Source organism: Triticum aestivum, chromosome 7B, assembly GCF_018294505.1.
Source record: "Triticum aestivum cultivar Chinese Spring chromosome 7B, IWGSC CS RefSeq v2.1, whole genome shotgun sequence".
Lineage (NCBI taxonomy): Eukaryota > Viridiplantae > Streptophyta > Magnoliopsida > Poales > Poaceae > Triticum > Triticum aestivum.
In genome coordinates this window covers 536,461,469-536,473,305 of record NC_057813.1, presented here as the reverse complement: position 1 = coordinate 536,473,305, position 11,837 = coordinate 536,461,469, and the positions used below count along the sequence as shown (strand labels likewise).

Genomic DNA, 11,837 nt, shown 5'->3' with positions numbered 1-11,837 from the left:
GCGGATCTCCCCTTTTTGGGGGAAAGCTGGTTAAACAAAACTAGGGATAGCTAGCAGGTATTTTATAAAGGTTCAAAAAGAAGGTATTTCAAAAGGGCTTTGGCAAAGGAGGTTCACCTTGCCTGCTTTCCTTGTCCTCCGTTCATCGATATGCTATACTGGATACCTTTGCCTTTTCCGAGTGGAGGCAGTAGGCTATTCTCGTTCTTAGCTTTATACGCCGAAACATGACATTGCGTAGGCTCGTAGGCGTAATTCGTATTCGTATTTGTTATTCGCGTACGTAATTTCCTTACTATGTCTATCGCTCGTAGGAATATCTCTAAATAGGAATCGTAGTCCTCGTATGTACATCTTTCGTATTGTGATAAAGCACCTATGCTGCTAGAAATAGTAGCGCCTTAAAGAAGGCGTTCCAGGTTCTTTTTCCCCTGGTTTGTATCAGAGCTGACCACTGATAATAGGCAAAATGAAACATTTGGTGTGTTTTAATTCATTCTCAATCTTGTTTCCCCTTGCGCTCCGAGGGAAATAAAGGGGAAATCACTGATTCATTTGGAGTTGTTTTCTAACTGACTCATTGACATGAGAGATTGGATGCGATGCGCCAGTCACTCGTACTACAGCGGACAAAGGTCACCGGCAAACGACCGTTCCACAATGGAACCTGGCACTACTGTTTGCCCTAAGGGCCGACCCACCTTTTCAGAGAAACAGACACATGACATCACTATATTACGCATTTTCGAGATAAGAAAGTGGAGAATGCACTCTTCCCTTTTTTTACATTTTAAACTCATGTTCATGGTCTGTTTTATTCCCAATTGTTGCCCGTGCAAAAAGAAAGAAGAGAAATTGGGCCATGTTTCCCGAGAGAGACTGCCTTCTCTCAGGCCAGCAGTCTTATACTTATAGTCGACTGCTCTATGACGATCTGACCTCTTTCCTGGGCTCTGCTTGCTCGTCTACGCTCCGACCAATTCAGTCAAAATCGAAAAAACGATGTTTCCTTGAAAAAGTCTAAGAAATAGTAGTAGTAGTAGTCAAAAAGTGCACTTTTTCCATATATTTCGATTTATAGGGATCCCTATCTTTATCTCTATCCACAGAGATACCTATCTATATATAGAGAGATTTTTCTCAAAATTGATCTAGACTATCCTCTATCCGGATAGATATGTCCCTATGAGCGACTAGGCCGATCTTTTTTTATATGTTTTGGCCACGTCCGTTTCCGCTCCGAAGAGGAAGGTTTGGATCTTTCAATCTTATGTCGTGAGGGATGTGACCTATGTTAGGTCCATAAGATACCACAGCTTTTAGTGTTCTATGATTCACCTCCGAATAATGAGTAGGTAGTTCGATCCTTTTGATTCTTATCTTCCTAGTAAACGGGGATCCGGAGCAATAGGTCGAATTACTATATAAAGAAGACTTTTCTACAAAAGGACTTATTGTTCGAGTAGGAAGATTTCGGTTTTTCTCCTTCCCTCTTTTCAATAAGAAGAAGTATTTGAAATGAAACAAATTCCTCTTCATTCTGTTGTGCTCAGCGAAGGAACTGCCTAAGCATACTTTTGCGGATCCAAACTTCTTTGTTCTTTCAAAGTCTTCTTCTTGCATATAAGAACGCAACTTTTGCAATTCCTTGGATTTGAGTAGTAAGCGGCATCCCCTCTGAGTTGTGAGTAAGCGGAACCATTCTTTTTTTGTTCTTCTCCAGATTCTGGCCGGTAGGAATTTGCCTCTTCTTTTTCCAACTGATATGGCCGATAGGAATTTGCCTATGATTTTTCCAACTGATATGTCGATATAGAAAGATCTCCTTATTTCAAAACCGCGGGTTCTCGCGTCATTTTCTTTAAAAGATATTAGATCACCGTGGGAAACTTTCAAATGAGTAATGGTTACCAGTCCATTATTCAAACAAACCCTTCGATGACTTATCGGCTGCCTTGCTTGAGGAAGAGTGTCACTAAAATGGAGACGAACCGGAATCACGTCCGATCTTGTTTCTTGATTGAGTAAAAAAGGGATATATGAAGTTAGTTCTCTTCCTCTGTGCATCTCCCTTATGGGTAAATCCCCATAATAAAGAGACAACTTTCGTGTAGTTTGTGATTTGATGTTACTGTTTCGATTTTCTCTCCGAGAAAGATTTCTTTTAATGGATCTCCTCTTGTTCCTCAATCTTCGGAGAATACGGCGTTGGATTAGAGAAAGTTCTCTGTTCCGAACATTTCCTGGAAGTAGACGACACGTTTTAAATCTTAATGCTGGCATGGCATATTTCGTTGAATCAGTCTTTTTCGCCACATCGCGTATAAAGGGAATCGAACCCAACTCTTCCACGAACCCCCCACGAATGGCCCTCCCTTAATTCAATGAACTATGAGAATTCCTTTTTTCGTTTTTTTCTTTTCAGTTCTCATAAGTCCTTGATATACTAGCAGAAACTCAATACTTGACCGACTACGTCACAGTGCTCAGATAAAGTGGCAGTGGTTGAAAGCGAGCGGAAACGTCAGTGTTTTCTGTGCGTTACGATAGTAGTGGTGAAAGAAAATCCAATTCAAATATCTCAACATAAAAGGAAAATCATTTCACTTTGAAAGGAAAGCTAGCTATATGAGATCGAAATCACTCTATCTACAATATTCATTGCGCCATGATTGAAGGACAATGAGGGGCAGGTTATATTCCCTTTCTTCTGATCGATTGAGCTCAAAGGCAAAAGGCACTAAAGATGTTTAAGATGTTTCATCAGAATTGCTATTGACATCGACTCATCCAAGAGATTAGCAAGCACCTCAGGGTTGTGAGAAATCCATCCCCAAAACCAAGAATTGGATCTATTGTTTTCACTTTCTTTCCCAAACAATGTATCTGTTGATACCTGAATTGCTTATATTGTTCGCCCTAAGATGGAAAATGCGATAGAACCCACTTTACATACCTCCATAGGAGGAGATCCCTTAGAAGAGAGTGAAACAGGCAGTACAACAATTCACAAGCCATAGAGAACGAAACTCGGAAGAAGATCTAGTTTCAAGTCAGTTAGGAAGACCTCTTTCTTAAATTAAAGGGAAGGGGTCCACATAAGCCCCAATTATTCCCTAGCTTGTTAATCCAACATATCAATTGGCGTTTCTGAATAAGAAAGAGTTGGGCGATGGTTTTAGAAAACCCGAAACTAGCCATGCCCTAAAGAAAGTGAATTCCAATGTACGTGAATCACGAAAGAAGCAAAGCCGGTCAAAGAATTGATTATATGCCTTCTCTTTCCATTAGACCGATGGCCTTAGTAACGTAACGCACAGAAGGAATAGAAGACAGAGCGAGGGGATACACGAGCAAAAGGGATGAACAACTACCCCTGTATATGTAGCTTTGTGTAACAGGGGGAACGACTATTGAGTCAAAAAGCTGAGTGAGAAGGAAGCAAAGGATCGGTTGTGGCAGGATACGAAATGTTCTGCTAAGCCAATATGAATGTTTACATACGAACCCATGCTAATACATATGAGTAGTAGGGGTATTGAAATTCTCATCAATTAAAGGTTAGGCTCGGTTTCCGGTTGACTTTTCGAATCCTATCCTCTATTTCTGGTTAAACCAATTAAATAGCATCCGGTTGACTTTTTGAATCCTATCCTCTCTTTCTGGTTAAACCAATTAAATAGCAGGATCCACTCAACTTTCATATGTTGTTGTTCCTATATGCTAACGTGTTCATCTTTATAGGCAATGATTTCATTCGTATTCCAATTCGTACGTATACCCCATCTTTATAGGGGCTAAAACTAGTCTTGAGACTAAATTTTTTTAGTCAGGGGTACCCCTACTAAAATGTGGATTAGTCCTCTCTCTCCTCATCTAATTCCTCTCCTTTAACACATGTGAGTTCTGGATTGGAGGGTTTGGAGGATAATAAATGCTCATTAACTTGATTTTAGTCTCTTTAGTATTTGGATCCAAGCATGGATGAGGCAAGCAAGTTTTAGTCCCATTACTTTTAGTCATGGGACTAAAACGTATCCAAGCACCCTCTCAATCTGATACTTGCCTGGCTAGAAAAATTGTAAGAATTGCAGGCTAGTTCCAGGCGCTAGTTTTTTTCAAACAGGACATTCAAGTCTCCAACCAAACTGGCCCTAAGTACGCGCTGTCGACCAGGACTGGGAGGAGGGCACGATCAATCGGACGCCCGATGAGTCCCTGGCCAAAGTCGACGTCTATACTGTCGGGTCACCAAGGACTACCGTGTAGTCCCCGTCGGAGCTTCACACGGAGGGGTCAACTACCCTTCTGCCCATGTGTCCACTAGTGGCCGCGGTCACCGACTGGCACATGCGAATATCCTGTCATGCTCCAAACTTCATTGACGTCTATCGAGGGTGAGCTGGCGTGTCACCGCGGTGCCCCAGCTCCTCCATTTGACAACTGAACGACGAGGATGCTTAAGGCTAGTCGTAATGGGAGTACCATAAGCGGTATCATGCATGCCAATTAGATTTTTTAATGATGTGAAACACAATTAAATGAGTAAAGAGAGAGTGTGGTGTCATATTATGATACCATATCATATTGAATGTTGTACTACTTTGTGACATGCAAGACAATTAATAAGGCAATCTAACATACTACCTCCGTCTAGGTGAATCTAGTCTTTGTAATTAAATATTACTATATAATGACTTAGGGAATCAATGAACTTTTGTTGGTAAATGAATCAATGTTGGAATCAGTCATCTTTGGTTACTGATTTTATAATTATTGACAACGTAAATTAGTATTTCAAGTTTACAACATATGCATATCGAGCAAAGCACCTCCAATAACATACAATTTATTATAGGGATTCATGTGCGATACGCCAGCTAAAAGTTGTGGCGTCATTGAATGTTAAAACCTTTCTTTACTCTGTTCGCAGGCGTGGAAACCAACCAAAAACCTTACCGCAGTCCAACAATTGATGGTGTTTCTCGCGTGTCCCAACGAACATGCCACCGTTTCCCGCCTCTCCCCATCAGTTTTCTACCGCCGCATGCGGCTATAAAATCCAGACACCAAGACCTTGATCTTCGCGTCATTTCACCTGCCAAAATCTAGTGCCATTGTAGCCCCTTTCCCCATTCCAACCTTGCCAACCCACCATACCGCCGCCTCCACCGTTAGCTCCTCGACGAGGAGAACAAGCTAGCGTAGGAGACCAGCCATGCTGATGCCTCGCATGCCCGAGCCCACGTCGACGTGGCAGATGCGTTATGCCAGGTTGGACCGAGCCTCCAGCGCATCCTTGGCGAAGATGACGTTCGCCGCACCGAAGAGCAAGAGTGTTGTCACCGCATGGGCTGCCCCTCAATGTGCAGGCACAGACGACATGTCCCAGTGGGCTACCTATCCCAGCCCCGAATTTGCAGTGGCCGTCCACGCTAATGCCTCGTAAGCCCGCGCACCCATCAACGTGACTTACGCGCTACTTTAGGTCATCCTAAGGCTAGAGTACATTCCACAGAGATGATGCCCATCACGTCGGGGAGCAAGAGCGCAGTCGCCACGTGGCCGGTGCCTCCGCGAGATAGGCTTCTAGCAGGAGGTGGAACTCGTTGCTCAAAGGTCAGTCATGGACGTCCGCAGCCGCGAGGCCGAAGCCAGTTCGAGCAGCTGTGGCACAATGACATTTATATATTCTTGAAGGCATTGTTGCAGACGCGAAAAAGTCAACTTAGTCATTTGTGTTTGTGAAAGTGCTAGTTATCGACTAGAGGGGGGTGAATAGGTGATTTTTACGGAAGTCTTCGAGACGGACAATGTCTTCAAAGACGCGAAAGCGAAATGGTAACTAAACAGAATACAACAGAAGATATACTACAATAGTCATGCTAGAATGTCGATCAATAATTGAAGTGAGATCCGAAGACAAACAACAACTAGGTAGAGCAGAGAAGTTTAGGAAGATAGTGTGAAGACAAATATGTAATCAAAGGGAATGACTTCGCACAATGTCTTCGAATAGAACGAGCATGCAAAGGCTTCACGAAACTAAACACTAAGTAAATGGGTGAAGTTATAGAACCAGTTGCTCGGAGAAGACAAATGATTTTTTGGACCATTTTTAGTTGTTGTGACAACAGTACGTCTGGTTAGGGAGGCTGAGATTGAACTTAGACGACCACGTCTTCACCTTATTTCCCTTGAGTTAAGACTCGTAGATCTTGCCCAATCACTCTAGTAAGGCTTCAAGGGAGACTTCCAAACCTTCACAAACTTTGTTCACAGGCAATCCACAATGACTCTTGGGTGCTCAAAACGTGACCCCTAACTGACTGGAAGATTACCATCTTCAAGTGTAACAAATATGTAGTTCATGCAAAATAGAAATGCTTTAGTGATGCTCAATTACTTTGGGCTCTTTGTGTTTTCGGTTTGTCCTCGCAAGGATTCTCACTCAAAGGCTTCGGAGCTAGGTTGCTCTCGAACGATAAAAATTGTGCACTAACTTCGTGCAGCCACCAATTTATGGTGGAGGGGGTGGACTATGTATAGCCAGAAGACAACCCGACATGATATGTCCGATATGACCCTGGGTTAGTGGACAACCAATAGGTGTCCAACGGTTGGAATTCAAACACACGCAGCAGCTTGACTTGGGCTCCAAGTAAAGATGACTCAACCAACTCTGGAAGAGGTTTCTCTATCATTGTCTTCGCTCGAAGACACATGATTTTAGGTTGAGCATCACGTCAATTTTCTGACTTTGTTTATCTCGACCCCACTTAATAGTGCGCTGGTTCCTATGACTCAGTAAACAAGTAAAAGAAACTACCAAAATACTATGTCTTTGTGCCCCATTGTCTTGAAGCGATAGTCTTCGCGTACCATTATCTTCAACACGAATGTCTTCGCGAACAACCATTATCTTCAATGTCTCCATGAACTTTTAGAGGCCATCTTTGATGGGTAGAACCGAATCAAATGGAATTTCTACCTGTGTTCTTCTATGAAGCTCACAAACATATCAGTTCCTCAATGAAGTTCGTCGTCAATACTCTAAAACCAACAAGGGGTGGCACTAGATGAACTTGCAGTTTGTTTCAAATCTTATAATAGCTGAGTGGTGGTTGAAACTGATAGATCCATTTGAGCGACACTTAATATGAGACAAAGGCACTACTGGAATCAGGATCTTTGCCGTTAGCCAACTTTTTGCCGTCTTCTAGCTGAAGGCAAAGAAGGTCTTGCCATCATCTTAAAGAAAGATGACGGCAAATAAAGAGCTGACGACAAAGACCATGTTGGTCGTTCGCTAGCTGGCGGCATAGAAGCTTTGCCGTCTGCTAGAAGACGGCAAAGAGGGAGGGTGGCCCACTAACAAGAACCACCTAACGACCACTTTCTTTTTCGTCTGCTAGCAGACGACAAAGCTTCTTTGCCATTCGTGAGCAGACGGCAAAGAGAATAGCCAACCAAACAGTCGTTTCCCCCGGCCCCACTGCACTAGCTATGCTCTTTGCCATCTACAAGCAGACGGCAAAGAAATTAAACCTAACTAAAAAACGGTCATCCCATGCCCCATCCCTCTCTCTCCCCTCTCTCTCCCTCCCTCACCTCAGCCGCGCCGCCCTCTGTCAGCCATCCGTGTGCCCGCCAGCCCCGCCGCTGACCCCCACTGCCCCGACCCTGACCAACCCGATCGCCCCTGACCACCACCACCCCTGACGCTCCCGACCCCCTGCTGCCCCCGGCGCCCCGGCGTCCGTCGCTCAGGCCGCCCGTCGGCGCTCCGCCCCGCGCCCCCGACGCCCTCGACCCCCCGCCGCTTAGGCCGCCCGCCGCCCATCGCCGCCCCGCCCCCCACCGCCCGGCGCCGCTCCGCCCCCTGGTGAGGTTTCTTTCCTTCTTTCTATCTTTTTTTGTTGCAGTTTTTTGATTTAGGTTAATTAGTTAGTTAGTTAGTTTTTTAGGTTAATTAGTTAGTTGTTTTACCCTACTATACATATGTTAATTAGTTAGTTATTTTTTAGGTTAATTACTTAGTTAGTTTTTTAGGTTAATTACTTAGTTAGATAAGCCCAAGAACAAGAAAAGAAAAGAAAGAAAGAAAGAAAGAAAAGAAGACCTAAAAGGACTAGGAGGAGAAAACATAGAAAAAGAAGAAGAAGAAAAAAGAAAACAGAAAAAAGAAAAAGGAAAGTATAATGTAGAAGGGGAAGAAGAAGAAGAAGAAGAAGAAGAAGAAGGAGAAGAAGAAGAGGAGGAGGAGGAGGAGGAGGAGGAGGAGGAGGAGGAGAAGAAGAAGAGGAGGAGGGGGAGTTCTGTTTTTTTTGTTTTTTATTTTCTGTTTTAGATATTAGATATATTAGATACATAGTTAGCTAGATTAGACAAAATTATATTAAATTAGTGTTAGGTTTTAGTTAAATAGTCATAATTAAAGGAAATAAAAAAGATGAAAAACATATGAAAAAAAAGTAGAATAGTAGAAGGGGGAAGAAGAAGAAGAAGAAGAAGAAGAAGAAGAGGAGGAGGAGGAGGAGGAGGAGGAGGAGGAGGAGGAGGAGGAGGAGGAGGAGGAGGAGAAGAAGAAGAAGAAGAAGAAGAAGAAGAAGAAGAAGAAGAAGAAGAAGAAGAAGAAGAAGAAGAAGAGAAGATGAGAAGAAAAGAGGGAAAGGGAAAAGAAAGAAGAAGAAAAATAAGAAGAACAAGAAGAAGAGGACGAGTTCTATTTTTTTCTATTTTTGATATTAGATATATTAGATATATAGTTAGGTAGATTAGATTAGAATATATTAGATTAGTGTTAGGTTTTAGTTAAATAGTCATAATTAAAGGAGGTAAAAGAGATGAAAAAGAAGAAGAAAAGTAGAATAAGTAGAAGGGGCAAGAAGAAGAAGAAGAAGAAGAAGAAGAAGAAGAGGAGGAGGAGGAGGAGGAGGAGGAAGAGGAAGAAGAAGAAGAAGAATAAGTAGATTGTAGGTTAGCTTTTTTAGGTTAGTAGATTGTAGGTTAGTTTTTTATATTAAGAAGAAAAGAAGAAAAAGTAGAAGTGGAGAGGAAAAAGGAAATAAGAAAAATGAAGAAGAAAAAGAAGACAAGAGGAAGAAGAAAATAAGGAAGAAGAAGAAAAAGAAGGAGGGGAAAAAGGAAAATAAAGAAGAAGAAGAAGAAGAAGAAGAAGAAGAAGAAGAAGAAGAAGAAGAAGAAGAAGAAGAAGAAGAAGAAGAAGAAGAAGAAGAAGAAGAAGAAGAAGAAGAAGAAGAAGAAGAAGAAGAAGAAGAAGAAGAAGAAGAAGAAGAAGAAGAAGAAGAAGAAGAAGAAGAAGAAGAAGAAGAAGAAGAAGAAGAAGAAGAAGAAGAAGAAGAAGAAGAAGAAGAAGAAGAAGAAGAAGAAGAAGAAGAAGAAGAAGAAGAAGAAGAAGAAGAAGAAGAAGAAGAAGAAGAAGAAGAAGAAGAAGAAGAAGAAGAAGAAGAAGAAGAAGAAGAAGAAGAAGAAGAAGAAGAAGAAGAAGAAGAAGAAGAAGAAGAAGAAGAAGAAGAAGAAGAAGAAGAAGAAGAAGAAGAAGAAGAACAAGAAGAACAAGAAGAAGAAGAAGAAGAGGAGGAGGAGGAGGACGAGGAGGAGGAGGAGGAGGAGGAGGAGAAGAATAGAAGAAGAAGAAGAAGAAGAAGAAGAAGAAGAAGAAGAAGAAGAAGAAGAAGAAGAAGAAGAAGAAGAAGAAGAAGAAGAAGAAGAAGAAGAAGAAGAAGAAGAAGAAGAAGAAGAAGAAGAAGAAGAAGAGGAAGAAGATGAAAAAAAGAACAATAAGTAAAGAAGAAGAAGAAGAAGAAGAAGAAGAAGAAGAAGAAGAAGAAGAAGAAGATGATGATGATGATGATGATGATGATGAAGATGAAAAAACGAAATAATTAGAAGTAGAATATGAAAAAAAAGTAGGAAAAGTAGAAAAAGAGGGTCGGCGATGGTCGAGGGTCGCTGAGGGGTCGAGGGTAGCTGAGTGGTCGAGGGGTCGAGGATCGAGGGGAATATATATATATTAATTATGTAATGTTATTAGGTATTCAATTTTTTATTATGTTCATGATGATGGTACACACTTAAAATTTTATTATGTTTATGTTGTACTAATTTCATTTACTCTTTCTCATTGCAGGTGTTGACAGATGGTGGGCGCGGGTCGAGAGCGCTCCGAGCCTCCTTCTTCCTCGGCACGTGCTGGGAGGGGTGTTATTATTGCACCCCCAGCACTTTCGGAGAGCGCTGGTAGACAGCATGCAGACACCGACGGGCGCTTCTTCTTCGGCCGGGAGAGGTCGGGGGAAGACGAAGAGGGGTGCATCTAGAGGTGGACGTGGTGGCGGGAGAGGTAGGAAGCCTGCTGCGCCTTCCTCGCTGTCACGCCCAGCTATTTCTCCTGACCACCGGAGTGCTCCGTCTCAGGTGGACCCGTCAAACTTGGACCCGTCTCGGACTCTGGTCCACGAGCCTCGGACCGACGAGCATCGGGTCGCCGAGCCTTCGTCCCAGGAGACTCGGGCCCCGGAGTCTTCATCCCACGTGACTCTGGAGACTAGTGGCCATGCTGATGGCGAGAAGACCTGGTCTGACGATAGTTTTAGTGAGGGCGAGCTGGTTGAGTAGGGCAAGAAGGTCTACCAGCATGGTGGTACGAAGCTCCCAGCCGTGTCGGCGACCCGCGATCAGAGGTCTTTGATTGAGCCTAACGGGGATAAGTAAGTGCATTTACTCTTTTGTAACCTGCGTCCTTCATGTTTCTTCAAATTAATATCTAATGTGTTGGCCTTGTCATACTGCAGGGGTTGGATATACGCCGATGGTGTCCGTAGGCCCAACCAGGTCCTTGGTGTGCTTTGCCGGCAGCACTTCCCGGGGTGGGTCACATTGCCCGGTGAGGGTTAGGTTCCACAGCTAGCACTGAGCCAGGAGTTGTACATGGCTGCTCGGGCCTCGCCGGAGGAGAGGGTCGACGGTGTCTTGTGCGAGATGGTGACTGACATTGTGAGGCGGTGGTTTTGGGTAATTTCTCCTTTACAGAATTAAAAATCAACATTACCTAGTGATTGTACTAATCAGTGTTGTCTTGTTTGATTGCAGACCTTCTACATGGTTGCTGAGGAACAAGAGGCGGAGGCGGCTAGGGTTCTCGAAGCAGAGTGCAAGCGCCTACTTCAGAACTTACGGCACGAGGCTAGGGAGCAGGCTGTTCGAGACTACTACGCCTCGACTAACAATAGGAGGGCCAAGAAGAAGTGCCGCCGCAAGTATCTAAGTAAGGAGAAGTACATGAAGGTAATTACCTATTCTTAAGGCCTTGTACTTAGTTTCCTTAATTTCATTCGTAGGCGTAGCGCTGAAATTTCTCTTTGCCAAACTTAGGTGCCCCCGCGATGGTGTGCGGATATGATGGACTGTTGGGAGGCGTTGGTGGATGAGTGGTGCTCTCCCTAATGGCTAGCCGAACACAACAAGGCCAGGGATAAGTGTACCCAAATGCAAGGTGTGCCACACCATCAAGGGAGCTCTAACCTATTTGAGTACGGGGATCACTGTGTATGTGGTTTCAGCCCTTAACATTTCATGCAATTTCATTCTTCATGCTAGCTTCAGCCCTTAACTAATATGTTGTTCCTCTCTTTTAGGTGAAACACAACAAGAAGGAAGTGCCACCGCTGTACGACCTCTATGCCATGGCCCATATGGCCCCGTTCAAGAAGGCCAAGGCATTCTCTGAGGATGACCTCGATCATCTAGAGAGCTTCACCAACATCTCCTCCCACAACAAGCTCGTGAGGTATAGAGACTTTGGGAAGGTGATG

At 43.5% G+C, this 11,837-nt stretch overlaps 1 pseudogene; it reads right to left on the bottom strand.

Moving 5' to 3' along the window:
• Nucleotides 1-1,109: 1,109 nt before the first annotated feature.
• Nucleotides 1,110-2,470, bottom strand: LOC123163030 (ribosomal protein S4, mitochondrial-like; annotated as a pseudogene).
• Nucleotides 2,471-11,837: the final 9,367 nt, after the last annotated feature.